Source organism: Pinus tabuliformis, chromosome 2_2 (genome assembly GCF_031772625.1).
Source record: "Pinus tabuliformis cultivar Carrire ecotype Pingquan chromosome 2_2, CPIR1, whole genome shotgun sequence".
Taxonomy (NCBI): Eukaryota; Viridiplantae; Streptophyta; class Pinopsida; order Pinales; family Pinaceae; genus Pinus; species Pinus tabuliformis.
The window spans coordinates 131,828,676-131,848,900 of record NC_142300.1 but is presented as its reverse complement, the minus strand read 5'-3'; the positions used below and the strand labels follow the sequence as shown (position 1 = coordinate 131,848,900).

Sequence of the window (20,225 nt, the reverse complement as noted above, 5' to 3'; positions counted from 1 at the left end):
TCTAGTCATCTAACACAATTCTATATGTTAGAACAATTTTTCCCTCTTAAACACAAATTACTCTAGTTGAGTTTATGCTCAATCTTGGGACAGTCCTCTTGTCACAAACTTTGTTTATTCTTCCCGATGCTTCCATCTACTGGCAGAGCCTTGGAAACCTTCATGATATGCCTGCAACCCTCATTATGAGGTCACAAAAGAAACAATTATAAGCAGGCAAAAGAGACAAAGACAAGAGGCTCACCAAAAGTAAAGCATTGAATAAGGAAAAAGGACATAGAGTATTTATCTTCAATCCAAGGATTGGAGGGATTTGTCAACTCCCTCTTGATCCTTTCCTTCTTGCAGAAATCATTGAAGTCCATCTATAATCTCCTGAAGCTAGAAATGCTCATTCTCATCCTCATCATCAACATGTTGCTTTCCTTTCCTTTTTGGCATGAAGTAGGGTTTCTTCTTTCAGCAAAAACATTGATCTAGGTCTAGCTCTAGGGTTTTATCCATAAACCCAATGGATTTCTCATCTAATACTTCTAACCTTCTACGGTTTACAAACCCTAAGATTTCCAAATTTCATCTACACCTTTTGTAAGTCCAACAAACTTTGCCATGTGCAAATTTTCTTGTTGTAGCCAATATAGATGGGATAATTCATCAATTTCATGTCCAAATGTCCAAAACCATAAGTGAAAAGAATGTGCCATACAGTCCAAATGTTGTTGCATATGTGATGAAATACATCATGCCATCGATCAATCAAGGATGTTCCATCTTGGTGTCATTCCAAGCAAATGTATTGATATTAATGATTCATTATAACTTTTGTATGGCTTGTATTTTGCCTCTTTATTGACAAGCACTGTAAAGAAACAACACCCTCCAACTATCATCAACGAGGACAAAATATTGTAGGTCGAGCCATAGCTACAAATATTCAAAGTATACTTAAGGAAAGTAAGGTGTCTTCAAAAGGAGGGAATAGGATTATGGCATTCCAATGTCCTCTATAACACCTCACAAGAGAACTTGCTCCATCAACCAACCGTTAATTAATGAGCTAGTAACAATATTTAAGTGGTGCAAGCATGGTCCAAACTTCTTTTACATAATAGTCACTTTTTTCACAGATTATAGGTGATTTGGTCTTCCCAAACCAAGTAGCTTTGCCTCCTCAAAAATATTGTAACAACACCAATAATTTTTCCTTTAGTTCTAAAAATGACTCGGTCTTTACAAGAGGATTTCAGTCTCCAAAACTGATGAGGAACTTAGCCTCTTCTTCGCTATAAGCTTATGAATGCCCCATCAACCCATGAAACTTGAAACAAATGTGTCCAATGCCCATTCTGTCTCAACAAGTGACCTCAAAGGTCAACTTCAAAGTCTATTTAAAATTTAGCAATCTTTATAGCCAATACTCCAAGCTTCTCCTTCTTCAAACAATGGTAAGAGCAGTTGAATAACCTCTTCAAACCAAAAACTATCATTTTCAACTTTTGTTGATCATTTTTGAGGTATCATGGTCCTATATTATCAAGGGTTTGAGGCCTCTTTTTCCTTTCCAGGTCTGCAACCTAGTTTTCTCAACTCCTGAGACCTTTCGACCTTGTTCAATCACCCTAAGGCCCTCTTGAACTCAACCTTGAGGCCCATTGACCCCCTGTAACCATCCCTGAGGCCTTCTCGGCCCACCTGTAGTTATTTTGAGGCCTTCTCGACCCTCCTATAGTTAGATCGAGGCCTTCTTGGCCTCCTATTGCAGAATTTCATCCTTCTTTGGTCTCAAACAACAGACAACAAAATTTAAGCATCCTTCCTCTTGATGGTCTGAGGTTTCTTGTGCGATTGGTCTCTTGAAATGAGGAGGGATAACCCCAACAAGCCATAGAAGACTAACTTGAATTAAGATTTCTCAAACTTGGCTTCTTCAAGGCTGCTCTTCAACTTGGCTCTGATACCATGTTGATTTTTATGATCTTCTAGACTAATTATTACTTCCAATAGTTTCTTAATTAATTATTCTTGTGTCACATTCATCATTAAGCAATTATACATAGAAAATCTCAACTGTAAAACAAATAATGATAGTAGAATCATGAAGATATAATCTAACACAAGAGACACACATTTTTGACTTGGTAAAACCCTAACTAGGGAGAAACCCAACAATCTTTTCTTATGAGAAATTATTCAATTAAAAAAAGTACAATTTGATTTTTCCCAATCAAAATATGTTATACTAATCACAAAATTCAATAGGTCAAACCTAGTCAAGCATGCCACTTTTTTCAGCCTCCTACAACTCCTCTAAAATTTGGTCAACTATGGTTAATAGGGCCAAATTTTGGCCTCTTTCAATTATCTTAGAAACTCAATCAACTTGCCTCAAACTTACGGTCAAACTCCCGTAGATCTATGGTCAACCTTCCTCGGAAATTTGGTCATATCCCGCCTCAGAAAATTTAGTCAATATTGGTCAAACATATCTCCACAAAGCTTGACTTAACTTCATAAGACTTCTTCCTTCCTTCACACGTGTGAACAAAAGATTAGGTGGATTGATGAGATCTAAATTCATTCAAGTGAGGGAGGTAGAGTGCTAATATATGTGTTGTAGGATGCCTGATTGGGTGTGACTTTATGGTTGGGCGACTTGACCTTATGTTGGGCCAACTCAAACAATTTGAAGTTGTCCTTACTTTTAGAGGCAAAATTTAAATTTAATATATATATATATATATATATATATATATATATATATATATTTTTTTTTTTTTTTTCAAGGACAACTTGTATAGAAGGAATATTGACCACAACTACCAAAATGCAACACTCGTGAGGGCTTCTTTGCTCTAAGTGCCCTGTGATTATCAGTAAGGTTTGTGACCTCCTTAAAAATCCCTCTTTTGATAGCTCCTTCAAAGGGAAACTCTTTCTTGTTATGTTTTTTCTTTCTAATAGTCACATTTTTAAAGGAAGTATTCATATTCAAGGACTTCAGAGCCAAAGAGTGTGGGGAGTGAAAAATAGATAGATGGGAGAGGTTTAAAGAGTCCTCATAGGAAGGGTCAAGGGGGAAGAGCCAAGTATATAAGGGTCCCCCCTTTTTGGGCATGTAAAAGGCAAAGAAGACCAAACAAAGGGAGAGGGTGGATCAAAGAACCTTCCTGAGGGACTAAAGGTTTTTAAATGATTTAAGAGGCTTGAGGTAAACAAAGAGGTCTAAGGGGAGCCAAAAGATCTTAAAAGAAAATTGTGAAATTTTACTGAACTCATAGGGTGACATTAGTTTAGAGGAATATAAGGTTTCCTGCGCAGAGGTGGAAAATTTTCATTATACAAACAATTTAGAGATTGAGATTTATAATCAGGGTTAACAACATAAAATTGATTAGACAGATTTGCAATAGCTGAAAAGGAAGCGTTACATTTGAATTTATCCAACAAAAATTATCTTCTAAATAAAGAACATGAATTAACTTACCTGAGAAGGCTTCTAAGAGGTCAGATACTTTCACAGGAGATGGAGGAACATTACCGACCCCAACTTTCGGTCCAAGAACTTGTGTCAACTACTCCGCTTGCTACTCCTTTGAGCATGATTTTGTGACAAAATGGGCCACCGGGGGTCCATGCCCAATGTGAAGTGGGGACCCATGACAAGGGAAAACATTAGAAGAAGCAGGTGCGCCCTCACATGAAGTAAGAAAAAGCGTCTTCATGTCTATAATCCCAGTCAAATATGAAGAAAGAGGGATATGCCCCTCTATAAAACCATGGTGAGAAGGCTCAATAGCCACGCTTGAAGGCCTCCCATTTGAAGGGGAGTGAGAGGAGACCATATGAGTCCTCAAAGCAATAGTGGAACCAATGACTTGGCCTTCTCTGGAAGCCTTGTTACCTTGTGGCACCTCAGAAACTTGCCATAAAAGTGCTCCCTAAAGGCTTCCACATCATCTTCCATTGATACTAGAGTATACGCTAGCATAAGTAGCCCCCCCCCCGGTGAGAGACCTGGTGGTCCAGGAAACCTTTAGAAAGGACCTTCCCACGCTGAGGACATTCAGAAATCTGCACCCCTAAGCTTGATTTTGTAGGGCCCGACTTATAAACACTGTCACATCATCTTTAAAACCCTGTAGAGGAATTTGATTAAAACCTAGTTAGGAACAAGCTTGTGTTTGAAACCCTTACCTAACTTAACTGAACAATTCACTTTTAGATGGCTTGGTTGACGACACAGTAGACATTTGAACAAGACTTTCAAGAAATCCAACAATTGATAAAAAGTATTTTCCCCTTGAAAAATCTCCAGCTCTGCCGATAATTCCAGGGATACACCCAATTCAACTAAGACCCACATGATCCTTTTGTCGAATGCTACCAAAGACAAATCATCAAAATACACAAACTTGTTGATTCTATTGGCCATTTTCTCGATAATGTGACGGGTCTAAAGCTCCAAAGGAAAATCTCCTAGCCTAAGCCAGAGATTTAGAGACTTGGGTTTCTTTAAAAGTGGATTAAGTCGACATGCCATCTCTCGAGCTAGAGGTAGCCACAACCAATCACCCATGCCTTCTTATGGATCAAATCTAGGTTTCCTTCATCGAGAAAATGAAAGTGCAACCAATTTTTCATGAGGAGAATAACACTTAGTGTATAGCTAATTAGTGGCTTCCAGTTCTGAGACACCCAGTTTAGAATCTACTCCTTGCTGGGAACAATGTAAAAGAACTTTCCCACAAATTCCCTTGTCACGAAGTTGGTCACTCTTCTCATGTTGGCGTTGCTCCCCAGGGTAAGGGTTGGCTTCTCTACTTGAGTTCTCAAAACTTTGGGGGGTCTTTTAACCCTCACCATTACCTCTTAAGAATTAATATTGTGTCGATGAGGCACATCCTGCCACACACTTGTCAAAATCCCCAAAATCCCACTATTGATCTACTAGACCACCATCCTAGGAGTTGCTAGAACTATACACTCTTTCTGCTCTACTTCGTTAGGGTTTTTTTGGGCCAACACATGCACGAAGGGCAAGGCCAGAGAGAGAGGAACATGGTTAAAAAACTTACCTCCTTGCCTTATACCCACTTGAGCAAAACCATAATTATCTGAGTGGGTGCCACCTCTCATCCTTTAGGTTAAGTTGCCACAGAATTGAGCATCTTATTCACCACACCCTCCAAGGAGATGACATGGAGCGCACGACCTATCTGCAGTCAGAGCTTCTTTAAGTCGACCTCCTCATTCGTCACACCTTTCGAAACACTTCCCATTTTTAGGGGGGAAACCAACAATGTCGAGCCTTGTGACCAATTTTCTAGGGGACCACTGACTTTTCCCTTAGAAGACAACTTTGCATCTCAACCCAACCATTGCGTTGTCCCACTCTTCGCACCAAGGTCCAATAATTGCCCCTATATACAAAACACCCTTCAATCTAGCTCCGGGGACCTAAACCCTAACCAAATATGAACCCACTATACTAATATCGGCTCCGCCTCCTAGACCCAGAACCCTAACATGTGCAAATATGACCGAATAAATATTCAATTGCTCACCTTTTTCTACATCTATATGCTACATATACTCTGAACCTCAGTTTTCGAGTAGAATGGTTAATGTTTCAAAATTATAAATCACTTTGGAAATTGTTTAAAAAATGTTATACCACTTGGCAATTCTAGTGATAGACGTAGAAATTGTCGAATGAAAGATGAAAAAAGTTTGACTCAAGGTCTTGGACTTCATTTTACAGACACTACAACATTTCTCACATTATACCCACATTTAAATGTGTAACACTCATTTACAAACATTACAACATCTTTAGCATATTAAATTGTAAATACATAAAAGTAAATCAACCACCCCACCACTTTGAAAACGTCGATTGAAAATAACTCCTTAATCCAAACCAACAATTTTCATAACCCCTTGGTCTAAATGAACAATTTTCATCGGCATACATTATAACAACCCCTTCGTCTAAATGAACAATTTTCAAAGACATACATCTATAACAATAAAAAATCACCACGTTCAGACTACGGGATGAACTCGTACATGGAGTGAATCGAATCTGTCACAATATTGCTACTTGTTTACAACTTGAAGAGATGTCTACAACTTGTTTTGCCATATAAAATCACTAAACCACAAGAACAATGACAGTGGATTTGGGTTTCAGATTCATATCTGGTAGTGGCAGGACGGAGTTGGGTGCGAAGGGTATGATGTTGACACCGCCAGCAAAGGTTTCGCGAACGGACTAACCCGATCAGCCTCAGCATCAGGTGCACCTGAAATGCTATACAATTTTTTAATCGTTAATTAGACTAAGTTCGTTCTACTTGAATGTAGTTCTCGTTCCTACCATGCTATGCTACTCAACTAATTTTGAGTACATTTTGTTGGCAGAGATTCCTTCTTCTGTCTCTCTGCAGTCACACTCTAAGTCAATCTCGAATAATATCGCTTTTATCTTTATAATTGCCTGTTTGTCTGTCTCAGGGAGCTTCATGGAAATATTCTATTTGTTTTGGGGTATATTTTCGCTTCTTCTAAGTCTAGTTTGTTTTTTTTTGGTTGGGAGGTTCAGGGTTTCTTTCTATCTGAGTATCCAAATGAAGCTAGGGAAAACGCTAAATTGGTGTTTCTATGCTTGCCGTGCTGATGCCATGCAGCATCATTTTGGACTCCGAAATGGAATGTAATCACATGACATTAACAGAATTAGGCCTAAAGTTTGGTCAATTGCTTTGCTTCCATTCCATAAAAATAAAAGGTCAACAGAAACAAGTGAGGAGCGATTGGGAAGAACCTTCTCTACCGCTGGTTCCTTTTCCTTTCAAATTAGGGCTTCTTTGCGTAGGCGCATTAGGCAATATATAACTATAGGAGGGGTTTTATTCCAATTTGCAAAAAGTATTTATCACATATACTATTTGATTGTTCTGAAATTACGTTAACTTTCTGCTTAAAGATATCTAATCAACACATTCTTAGTGCCAATTGACCTTTTATTCAACCAATCCCATAATGCAGTTTAGTTTTCCTTTCTCTTAGGACTCGGGAGTAGTATTACTTACTTGGTTACTTAGTTGTCTGAAATATATCTGTCTTTGCAACATAGTATCAATTTTACCACGTTGCGAAGAGCTCAAAGTCACACACATCATATCCACCTGAATACCAGCTAGCAAATGCCACCAAATGCTCATCACCTGATGATTTATTATTATCAAATTTGACCACAAAGTTAACTGATGTTATTGACTGCTAACTCTAAAATTGCACCCAATATTTTGAACCGTTAAATGCTAAGTAGGCAAACATAATTTCTCTACTAGAGCTGTAAATAGTATTTCTTTTGTTCCAGAAGCATCCTTGAATAACGTTAAACAAGTGACCAAGTTCAAACTTCTGACATGTTTTTTAAGCCCGACCAGTTATACCTAATTGTAATCACCATTGTTGGTCTGAATGGTTTGAACTTAGTATTATGGCAGGTTGTGCATTGTTACTAATGAAATTTCTTTCGGAAGAGAATTTATTTCAGTAACTTTTTGTTTGTCATTTAAAGGGGAAAAAGGTGATTTTGTATTTATAGGAGTCAATTCTGCAATCTTTCCAAAGTATGCTGAATAACCCATAGAATTGGTGTAAAAATTGGAAAACTTGCAGCAAGCAAAAAAAAATATAAATCAAATTCACCTTTTTCAATTTTTTTAAAATATAAACCTACAACAACATAGAATAACTACATTTTCTTTAATATGAAAAAATATATAAGTTGTATGGAATGCCAAAAGATACATCCCTGTTATGGGTGAAGGTAACTTTTCATCTTCTCATAGAAGAATGCCAGTGGCTGAAGACAAATGTCCATTAGTGGGTGTCTCACTTTGTGTAGAAGCACCTTATCACTCCTAGTCTCTTTGTTCCCCCAATGCTTGTGGTTCATCATCCCTCGCTCTATGCTTATGTAGTTACTAAGGTGCCTCCTCCATAACAAGCGTCTTGATCTCCACCCTCTACCATGCCAATTCTAATAAAATATATGTATATTCATATACACCAATGTAAATCATTAGACACAAAATGTGCAATGCTTGCTCATGTATATGGCATGCAAGTGTGAACCTAGCAAAATGGAATTAAGGAGGATACATATTTAAAGTAATCAACGTTGAAATAGGAGCGGAGAGTGGCAGGGGAGCACTTTTAAGCCCTATATAAGCCCCATGTTAACCCAAAAACCCCTTATTAAGCCCTTCACATTGAGTGACTACATTTCTATTGTTACATTGTTGTGTAGGCTAGAATCCATCATGGTCCCATTTTATTATAATTGTACCCTTTCTCTCCTATATATACTAAGGAAACCTAGTCTCATGAGCATGGAATATTGTCTTGTTCATTGTATTTATTGTAAAATAAGGTTTCTCCCTCAGAGTGGACTATTATTTTTGGTTGCTAATCATTTTTAAGGCACATGGATTATAACATTTGGTATCAGAACTCTTGATCCTAGGGTTTTGCTGCTTCAAATAGGCCATCATGAATTTTTTCTATAGCTTTTTTTCTGGGAGGTTTTAGATGGTGAAACCTAGGGAAGATTAAGAAGACATCTCGTGCAATCTCTGATTCAAGATTTAGATCTTGGTTCGCTATATTTTCTGGGATATAATCCAAGGAAGTTAGGGTTTTTGAATGCTCCTAAATTCTGTCTCAAATAGGTCAGTTCAACATTTTCACTATCTTTTTGTGAGGCTTCAAACCATGAAACTTGGACCATGTTGAGCCGAAATCATGGTGAACATTTGATCCAAGTTACAGATCTTGGTTTGCTATATTTTCAGAGATATGCTTCAAGGAAATTAGGGTTTTTGTATGCTCCAGAGATTAGTCTCAAAATAAGAATTTCACGAGACATCTAGAAGTACCTCAGGTACAATTTCCAAAATTATATTTCAGGAATTGGACATGTGGCGCGCTATACAAGTTTGCTTGTGGGAAGAGGCAAAAAATCAACAAGTTTTGGGAAAGTTACTATGACTTTTAATTGACACATCAAATTCAGTTCACACTTGTGAAATTGCAAAAATTACATATAAGAGTATTATAGAACAAATTTTCAGATCCAGAAGGCCTCAAATCTCAGAGATATATCAATAAAGCTTCAACCAGTTTGATATTCTCCAAATTAAGATAGGTAACTTACTAGTGACTTAATTGTTCACTAGAAGATCCCCTTTTTTTAGTGCGTTATTATTATTTTCCAACATGCCTCCATAGAAAAATACTACATCAAATAAATCTATTGAAGGCTCATCCTAGACTCATGAAGAAAGTGGAGACTTAGAATTATTTCAATTAGAGAAGAAAGTTAATGAAATAGATGGTAATATGTTGAAAAAGGTGGATTTCTTAGGTTCTCAAGAAAAAACTTAAAAAATAAATGGAAAACAAGATGAATGAAAATAAGGAACATAAAAGAATATTAATGAAAACAAGGAAAGAATACTCAGAAGATAATAAAAATAAGGAAGAAATACAAAAATCCATGATTGCCATGGAAAATCTTTTCTTGGAGAGGCTCCCTAAATGGGATGTGGATATCCAAGGTAATCGTGAACATAAGGAGAAGCATGTTGTTGAGATTCAATTTCATATGCAGAGTATGCTATCACAATTGGAGAGAACAAATTTTGAATCACAGAACCATAATCATGAATTTTCAGTCCAAGATCCACATCATTATGGCTTCAAGTTAGCACCAAGGAACTACTACATTTCGAAAATTGATATGATGAAATTTAATGGTAATGATCCTGTAAAGTGGATATTTCAGATGAAGTAATACTTTGATCTACATTAAGTGGCATCCTTACAAAAGGTAAATATTCCATCCATGTTTTTAGAACAAAATCAACATGTATGGTATCAATGGATTTGTGAAAGAAAAAATGATTTTGTTATATCTTGGTCCATTTTTACAAAGGAATTGATAGCACATTATGGGGATATTAAGAACAACACAATTCTTTAGTCAATTGGTAAATCTTCGATAGAAAGGACTAGTTATAGAGCAGATTCAACAATGCCAAAGGTTGTGTCCCAGAGTAAAGAATATTTCAAAGGGTAACATGTTAGACATATTTATGGGAACTTTAAAGGAAAACATCCAACAAGAAGTGCGTCTCTTTGAACCTAAATCTCTATAGCATGCTTTTAGTTTGGCAAGGAAAGTTGAAGGTAAAAGTATGGCCACTAGAAAATTTGTCACTGATTGTAATAACTATAGAGAAAATTATGCTCATTTTCTTAAACTGGCAAGGTTGACTGCTTAGCAAATGGATGAAAGAAGAGAAAAGGGACTATGTTTCAAATGTGACAACCTTATAGTAAAGGGCATAAATTCAATGCGAAGAAATTATTCCAAATTATCAAGAATTGGAAACTGTTGAATTTCCACGATCTTGGGTCTAAGTTAAAATCTTAGAATCTCTAATGCTACCAAACCAAGAATCTCAAGCAGTTATCCAGGATTGGCAGAGCTTACCTTACGAACTCTGCATACTACCTTCTTACCGCCTTTCCTAAACAACACCACCTACTTTCGTGTTATGTTAGGACGATACCCACAGCTTGCTTACTTGATACAGTGTTTCGCTGGTCTTTACCCATTGAGGACAAAGCCTCTATAGCTGGTGGTTCCATCGTTAATGGAGAAAGAAATGTCGCCCACCCCACTATCCTCATTCTCAGCCTTGGAAACCCTCACCATATGAGAACTACTTTGAACAACGGAAAATATAAAGTAGTATCTCACATATGCGCAAGTATACACAATTTTTAACAAATATGTAGAACCCAATCTTCATTATATTAAACCAATCTGAATAATACAATAGTGTATGGTATACAAGATACAATGACAATCTTCGTTGCAACTTCTATGTTGTATCTTGTCCTGCCGGTCCTTCACTTCTGTACTGCTCTCTAGCTGCCCCTTAGTCCTTCAAAGGACAACACATAGAGACTCCAGGAGGGTTGCCACCTAACACTGCTGCAAGTCACTTCTGCTGCATGTACACGGGCTGATCCAATCTGCTCTCTAGGCTGGCCAATCCTTGAGCTCCAATCTGCCAATCTAGCAGTCACTTTTGTCCATCAAAGTGCTACACATTAGGCACCAAACTTCACCCAACCTTCAACTCTCTTCGTCACTTCAAGATTGCTTGTTTAGGGCTACTTTGGGTAGCCAACACGCTACCCTCCACCAAACCAATGGCACCTAACACTTCACTGTAGAATTTGCTCCTATGAAGGCTCCTGATCACCAAATCAAGCCTTCAACTTGGCTCCCACAAGCTGCAATAGAAACCGATCCAATATTGGTCAATACCATGACCCAACACAAGGCAAAGTCCAACTCCAAGTCTGTTATACTATTGTTGTCATTCATTGTTCTTGGTTAAGGCAAATGGCATACTGCAACAACCCTAAAACATCCACTCACAGTCCCTCAAACAACTGCGACTTCACCATGGAAGAATACCCTCCTTATGTGTTGCTGTTTTGGGCGTAAACCAACCTCAAAACAACTCTGCTTAGGCACTTTTCTGTGGTGGTATGGCCTATGGGCTACCATAGCTGCCTCCTTGTACCCACGACCTACACAAACAGAGTTTCCTCACCTTAATTCTTACCCCAATAGACCTGCGACTTCCCTTTCCTAACTCAAACTTCTTGTAGGATGAGACAACCCTCCACGCAACGACAAAAAGTCTCCCAAATAACCCTTATCCTCCTCGCTAGTCTACCTCTTCTCCTGCAGCCAAACTGAGGTTACTTCTCCTCCAATGAGCTGCCTTCTCCTCTTCTTCGTTGTCCTTGTGTTGCATAAGATGGATGTGAGAAATGACTCTCCATCACCTTCTTTTTATACACATAAGAAGGGTTGCTTCCAACGTCCTCCATGGGCTTGTCCAATTGTCAAGAGGCTTACTTAACTCAAGCCGACCTTAACACATATGGTGCAAACCCACTCCATAACTTCAAAAATTCATAAATCCATTTCTACAACTCGGAATTGGATGATCTTCGTTGCGTCAGATTCGTCTCGATGAGAGCTATCGGTTATGAATATAATTCATAACAAGTGACATAAATAAAATTAATGTAAATATTAAATAATCAAATATTGGTTATGTTAAATAGTCATTAAGTTAAGTGAAAAGGCATGTCTAAAAGACATGCCCAGTCACGAAAGGACACCTGCTTAGGTATATATAGGCGGGTCCTCATTGTAACATTCATCACTTATACATTTTATATATATTAATAAATTATTATTTACAAATACCTATGTGTATTTTTACATTCAAGTTTCCAAGCTATCAATTTTCTTGCTTCAGTATCGGTTTTTATGCTTCAGTGGTATCAGAGCCATGGCACTCAATATAATCATGCGGGTCTTTGAATGTTGTTTGCCGCACAATGTGCCATTACGTTCACGTCCTGAATGCATTGAACAGTTTAGTAAAATTCAAGAAACATTTCAGCATTTAGAAAAATCAATTGCAGAAGTTAATGCATATCGAAAGGAAATTGATAATAAGGAAGATAATAGCGACAGTGAAAAAATGAAACTAAATGAAGCAAAGGAAGAAAATTTTGATCAAAATGATGATAACGAAAATGAAAATATAAAAGATAATGATGAATAAGAAAATGCTATCGATCAAGATGATGATCCAGATGAAGATGATGTGGGTGAGGACTATATTGAAACACAGGAAGATGAACAATATCATAACAATGAGGGAGTTAATCTTAATGCAAAAGAGGTTATGTCAATTTCATATTATGATGAGAATGAAGATGATTTTAAAAACAAAGTTGAGCTTGAAGATTGGCCAGAAGATCTAGAACTGACGTTGTCGTTCGATATCAGGGTTGAAGGTATGGCTGACATCGAATCTATCGCTACAACAATTGAATCCACTGTTTCAAAGAAAGAGCAACTGCAGAAAGCTGTTGAGGAACTTGATGCACACAAAGATCTTATACAAAATTGTACCATCCAATGGAAGGACTTCGAACATCATTTTTCTTGTAGTCATGAAGCCTTGAAGAAGAGGGTTGATGAGTTAATTGATAAAGAAAAATCATTTGAGGCTAAGGCCTTGGAAACTCAACAAATGCTTGAGAAGCGAGATGAAGTTGTTGCAGTTAAGGAGCAAACTTCTTTGGCCAGTGTACAGGAGCAGAAAGATGTTGCTCTTGCTGTCATTATTGAGGCTCGCTTAAAACAGATGGAAGTTTTTGTAGATGCTTCTGCAAAAACTGCTGGAGTTGCTGAAAATAAGGTAAATGATTCATCAGTTACAGACATAGAACCCATTGATCCTACCTTTGACAAAGTTGAAAAATATCCACTAAATCCGGGGCTCCTAAAGTTGGAGCAACTTCTGACTTAAAGCCACGCCCTCAATTGAAACAATTATGTGAAAAAATGGATGTGAAAGGGCTTCTCAAATTTATATCAGAAAACCAAATTTCTTGCAGCCCTTAGGGATAAGGTTCCTGCAGCGCTGCAGTTTGCAACTGACCCAGACTGCCTAGTTTTGAATGCTTTGGAGGGTTTTTACCCTATAAATGAACCATCCAATCAAGGGAACAAAAAGGAGACCGGTCTTCTGCCTCAACGTCACACCTGTATTATGTTATTTGAAGATTCAGACTTGCTGGATAAACTCTGCCAATTGAAATCAACCCGTTATTCCCAAGGATTTAGTGGAGCTAATATTACAGAAATTTATCAGCGGGCTTGTAAATATGCCATTCGAGAAAATAGCAAAAAAGATATTGAACGTGAAATGAAGAGAAAAGAAAATCCTGAAGCTGGAAGGAGTGTCAGCGACGTTGATATCTGAAAATATCAAGTATTTGCACATATGCTGCAATAGTCTCGAGGTTTTAGAACGAAACTTCGATTCGCAAAGAGACCAGGGGATACATCGGCAGCTGGTTCTTTAGAATCATTTATTGGAGCAAAAAATAATAATAAAAAGCCTGCTCAATTGCCTAGCTGCCTTATCTGTCGATTCCCTGTCCACAGTTTTCTGCTCTTGTACCGACGTCAACAACACACGTAGCACGTCGTGCCCTGTCTGCAGTTCTCCACTCCTGCACCGACGGCTCCATCACTACAGCAGAAATTTAAAAGGATAATTTCCTCAAATTTCCAAACGCTTAACTGCATAGGAGTAGGGGAGAACATTCGCTTCAGTAATTCCTTTATAAACAAAGTCTCTGGAGGTTCTTCACCTGAAGGGTTGCCTTCTCCGTCTATTCTCTGGAAACTTACAAACAATTGCCCACGACTGTGTTTGCAAAGGGTTGAATGGTTCCCCTCAATGGATAATTTAGCAGGGGCATTGAAGAAGCATAACTAATTAAAGCTACAATTAATCTTTAATGGTGTGAAGGTCTTTCTAGATTTAGTTAACGCGTTTAAGGAAGACGATTTACAACCATTTGGTAGCATGGCAAGACATGAATTAATTTATGTATGATGCACTGTTTTCTGCATAGCATGAAGTGGTATGGCATAGCGTGAACAGATAGAGCGACTAGCCACGACTCTATGTTCGATCGTGCCATTTGGACCATTAAAAAATATATATATATAAGACAAACTTTAACAATTATTGAAGTTACATTATAAATTCATTATAAAGTCACTTTATTAAAATTGCAAGTTATAAAGTTACTTTATAAAATTTATATAGTTACCTTCTTTAATAAAATATACCTATATATATATGGGAGGTCAATTTTTTTTTTTTAATAAATTAAAAAAAATTATATTAAAAAAAATAAAAAAAATCCAAGGGAATATTATTGATGGGCTACATGATGAAATGATGACCAGGTTATATACATTGAGACCACAGACACTAAGTGAAGAAAATCGACAACATTAAAGCTTTGAGGGCAAAGCTTCCAAAGGAAAGGGCTATGTTATGAATATAATTCATAACAAGTAACATAAATAAAATTAATGTAAATATTAATTAATCAAATATTGGTTATGTTAAATAGTCATTAAGTTAAGTGAAAAGGCATGTCTAAAAGACATGCCCAATACGAAATGACATCTGCTTAGGTATATATAGGCGGGTCCTCATTGTAACATTTATCACTTATATATTATATATATATTAATAAATTATTATTTACAAATACCTGTGTGTATTTTTACATTCAAGTTTCCAAGCTATCAGTTTTCTTGCTTCAGTATCGGTTTTTATGCTTCACTATCATCCTCATCCATCACATGTCAAAATGTGCTCATGGTTTTGGCCCAAATTACGATGGGTGCAAAAGCCCAACCTTGGGTTCCAAGCCCACAAGTGACTCTTGTGGCGCTTTGCCCTCCAAACCCTGAACCCTAGGGCTTGGAGTACCTCCCAAGCTACTAAAAAATCAACAAAAACTTCACGAGATCTAGAGTAAGAAGAGACTACTCCAACAATCTCTTGTCATGCATTGACCAACATTAATACTCTATAAACACGCAAGATAGAAGGATATAACAAAAGGAAAATACTAACAATATTAATTGATTTAGGTAGTACTCATAACTTCATGAAATTGGAAAAACTTTTTAATTGCTTTATATATCTACTTGCAGGATTCCAAGTGATGAGTACAGATAGAGGTACCATAAAATTGTTTTGGGAAGTGCAATAATATTAAGTTGAATATGGGGGAGTATTTATTGATTAGTCCCATGATTACAATCCAAATGGATGGTGCTGATGTTGTATTAGGGGTCCAATGGTTACAATCATTGGGAACAATGGCCCTTAATTTCCAAAATCTTTTCATAGGATTTTTCTCAGAAGGAAAAGAAATTGAGCTTAAAGGTATCCAAGTGATAAGCTCTAATAGCATGAAAAAATTGCTAAAAAGGGGAAACCAAGGTGTAGTTGCACAATTATGTTCATTAGATGTTCAAACATCTATATCCTTTGCTTTAGTGGATCTTCAAAAAGTTATCAACAATCATGCTAAGGTATTTGGAGAAATGCCTAAGGTTCTTCTACTTGTCCAAGATCACGACCATGCTATTCATTTGCAACTTGGAACTGTATTGCTTGGCATTAGGCCTTATAGATATCCACATGCACAAAAGAGTGAGATTGAGAGCTTATGGTTCAATAAATGTTAGAGGTGGGCATCATTCAACCTAGCTAGAGTGCTTTCTCTTCACCAGTGGTGATGGTTATCAAAAAGGATGGTTCATGGCGTGTGTTCAGACAACAGATAGCTCAACAAATGACAATCAAAGACAAGTTTCCTATTTTTGTCATTGATGAATTGTTAGATGAATTGCATGGAGCAATTTTCTTTACTAAGTTGGATCTTCATTTTGGATATCATCAAATTAGAATGAGGTAAGAAGACATTCCCAAAACAACCTTTAGAACACATGAAGGTCATTATGAGTTTTTGGTTATGCCATTTGGACTTACAAATGCACCTTCAACATTTCAAAACTTGATGAATTCTATTTTCAAACCTTTAGAAAATTTGTGCTAGTATTTTTTGATGACATACTAATTTAATCTTGGAAAGAACATGTGCAACATGTTGATAGGGTCTTGACACTATTGGAAGAGCAACAACTATATGCAAATCTTTCCAAGTGTGTTAAAAATAAAATATATATAAAACTAATATAAATATAAATAATGATGATAAGTGTAATAATGATTAATTAATTAGTGATTTGTATTGAAGAGGCATGTCTTTAAGGACATGACTATTTGTTAAAGGGTGCCTGCCTAGGTATATATGCTGGACCCTCAATTGTAATCAAATCATCTCATCTCACTTGTATTCAAATATTCTTATATATATATTATCTGTCCCATGATGGACATTCTTATATACCAGATATTCTGAGTATTCCACTACGTATATGAACTTTGTTCCTTACATTGGTATAAGAGTTGTTCGATCCTCTGGTCGTTCAACCGCTGTACATGTTGAAAATTGACAACTATGGGATGAATTTCCTTGAATAAAATTTCATTTTTGACCTGTCTAAAGTGATTTTCTAAAAATAGATAGTCATGTCTATCTTTGCAACCATGACTTTCCAAAAATAGTAAATCCCCTTCCATCAATTCGTAATCATATATACACATTTATAATTGAAAATCACTTAACTTGTCCTTAATCAATCTTAATTGTTTAATTTTTAACTTAATCATCATTATTATTATTATTATTACTATTATCCTCTTTATGATATTATTATATTATTTTTAGAAAGAAATTCAAGTCTCTCAATCATGTCATATGTAACTCCCCTCAATTAATGCACTTGTTACTCTCTCTGTTAATGGATTCATTCCTCTCTCTTTTTAATGCTCTTACGCACCTCTTACTCTCTCTTACACACTTTAATGTCTCGTCATAATGTTGTGGAAATCCATAGATTGGCAGTTAAACGATTTCCCTTATTAATGATATTAACTTGTGATGTTTTCATTATTAGTATTAGATTTCTGAATTGTCTTTTCTTATCATCAAGATTAATGCCAAGCAACAAATAAAGAGTACACAAGATGTAGGCACAATGCCAGGGAAAACCCCATTCTAGGGGAAAAACCGGTCAAATTCTTCCTTAAGTAGATTCAAGATGAGACGACCAAGACCCTTACAAACTAGACTAGACTCCCTCCATCAAGTCATCCTTCACCCTTCATCCTTGTTTCTGTGGCAGCATTGCAACCTTATCATTGTCATAACATCTAGACCTTGAACCGAACCTTGAAACCATATCACTGTACTTGCATCGAAACTCTGTCACTATACTAGCATCAAGACTGATCACTGTGGTAGCATTGGAAAACATTTGTTGTGATAACATCAAAACATTTTCATAGAATAGTACCAAACCATCCACCGACATATCATCGAATTTCTGTCTTTATCCTTCACTGAAATTCGCATTTGTATCCCAAAGGTAGGCCGAGATTATCCCTGTGATTCATCTGAATTCTTCTTTGAAACCCAGACTTCTTCACCGAACTTGTCTTATGAAATTATGTCCGAACTGTCTGTGTTATACCACCAAAACTTCGTCCCTGAAAAATGAGAGCTTTTGTACTTATGATTTTATGCGAAGTCTAGGCTTGTATATATAGTGGTTGCCCAGTATAAATGACCCAACATGAGTATAGAAAGTGATGTGTCTTTATTTAGGCCGACTTGAGTTCATTTGATTATAATTCCTTTGAGGCCGACTTGAAGACTTGGATGAAGAGGCTGAGTTGATGACTTCCTGGAGAGGATGACATGATGGAGGAGTCAAACAATAAATGAATTTGATAATAACCTAAAGCCTACAATGGAGGCTTGACCTATAATTGACCCAAGCATGAAACCCATGCTTTAATAAGTCAGTACAATTTAATAATACGATTCTTTTCACTTCTCTTTTGACAAATAAATTACAAGATGACTCAAATACATTAAATGAAGACCGAACCTAGTTACATTTTCCAACACATAAAAATATTTCTCTTACACCTCTTTAATGCATAAGTTACACTTCTCTTCTAAATGCATAAGTTACACTCCTCTCCTTTATGGCATAAGTTACCCTCCTATTTCGGCATATGCAACTCCTCCTCAAGGAATATGAGTTACTCCCTCACGAATTCGACTCTCTCCTCACTTGATACACTTGTGCATGTGAAAGGAGAATTCACATTTGAGAAAGGGAGACTTGAGAGTCTAGAGGAAGATAGTGAGGGGGAGAGAGAGAGTCTTGAAGAGTAAGAACAAATTTTGGAGAACCAAAGTGATTCAGTGTTTGCATCAACTACTGCTATAAGAGGTCTTCTTCAGATTTGGGTGAACTTTTTCATTCTTTCATTGTACTTTGTATCTCTGCTGAACAATTGATTTCTAATGGAAGAAGAATCTGGTTGGGTTTTCACCTTGTGGGTTTTTCCCTGGCCATTGACCTAACTTCTCTGTCTCATAGAATTTTTGGCTGTCTTCCATTGTGCATATGGTTTATGTTCTATCTACAATTACTTAACTTATTTTGCAGCATAAAAAAGTTCTGTATTTAAGTGATTGTAACAACATAGAACATCAGAATTTCAAGATGGTATTGGAGATTTGGTGAGGACAAGCTCCATGTTTGGATGTCTTTCTACTGGAATATCTCTTCTTGTTTGCTCCATTTACAACTCTCTCTCTACTGAAATATATCTTGCTATACGCTCCATTTGCAACTTTTTTTCTGCCGAAATATAGCTTGTCGTCTGCTCCATTTGCAACTCTCTTTCTGCTGAAATATAACTTGTTGTCCACTCCATTTGCAATTCTCTTTCTGTTGAAATATAGCTTGCTGTCCGCTCCATTTGCAACTCTCTTTTTGCTGAAATATCTCTTGTTGTTCTCTCTACTTGCTACTCATTTTCTACCGAAATTTCCCTTCCCTTTTGCTGCTGAAATATCTCATTTACAACTGAAATATCTCTTGCTGTCCCTTTCTGTTTGTTGCTGAAATTTTGAGCAAATAAAGATGTCTTCCTCCTACTTTGAGAATGAAAAAAACTGATTGATGCTTCAAACTTCTTCCCTTGGAAGGCCAGATTAGATATTACCCTCATGGAACATGATGTTCTAGAATATGTTGAAGGAGAAGTAGCAGAACCAACTGAAAACTCCAATGTTGCTATTAAAGCCAGATACAAGAAAGGAGAAGTCAAGGCTAAAAAGATTATCCTTGACTCTCTTGGAGACCACCTCATCACTTATGTCTCCAATTTGAAAAAAGCCAAAGAAATGTATGACCAGTTGATTGGAATGTATCAAGTGAACAAATTGAGTCAAATTCTTGCTCTGAAGAATCAACTCAAGGATCTTAAGATGAACAAAGGAGAAACCATTGAAGTATACTTCATGAGGATATCAAAAATCAAAGATCAACGGTCAACTTTTGGTGACATTTTTTCTGATAAAGAATTGGTATTGATTACGCTTGGAAGTCTTCTTTCTTCTTGGAAAACTTTTATTACTACCATCAATAATAATGACAAGTTTCCTACATTTGATGAGCTCTTAGGAAAATGCAGTCAAGAAGAAGCCAAAATGATTTCCATAGGGAGAATTCC

The 20,225-nt window shown here is 36.7% G+C and overlaps 1 protein-coding gene across 4 annotated transcripts in view; it reads left to right on the top strand.

The window, feature by feature from the left end:
* Window positions 1–6,009: 6,009 nt before the first annotated feature.
* Window positions 6,010–20,225, top strand: part of LOC149191671 (uncharacterized) — a 232,044-nt gene continuing 217,828 nt past the window's right edge. For 2 of the 4 annotated variants that reach the window (XR_016254298.1, XR_016254297.1), the window contains exon 1: window positions 6,010–6,299. The gene's annotated coding sequence lies outside the window, so the exon portion shown is untranslated. The remainder of the gene's footprint in view (window positions 6,300–20,225) is intronic. The other 2 variants (XM_089404389.1, XR_016254299.1) reach the window with 2 other exon arrangements.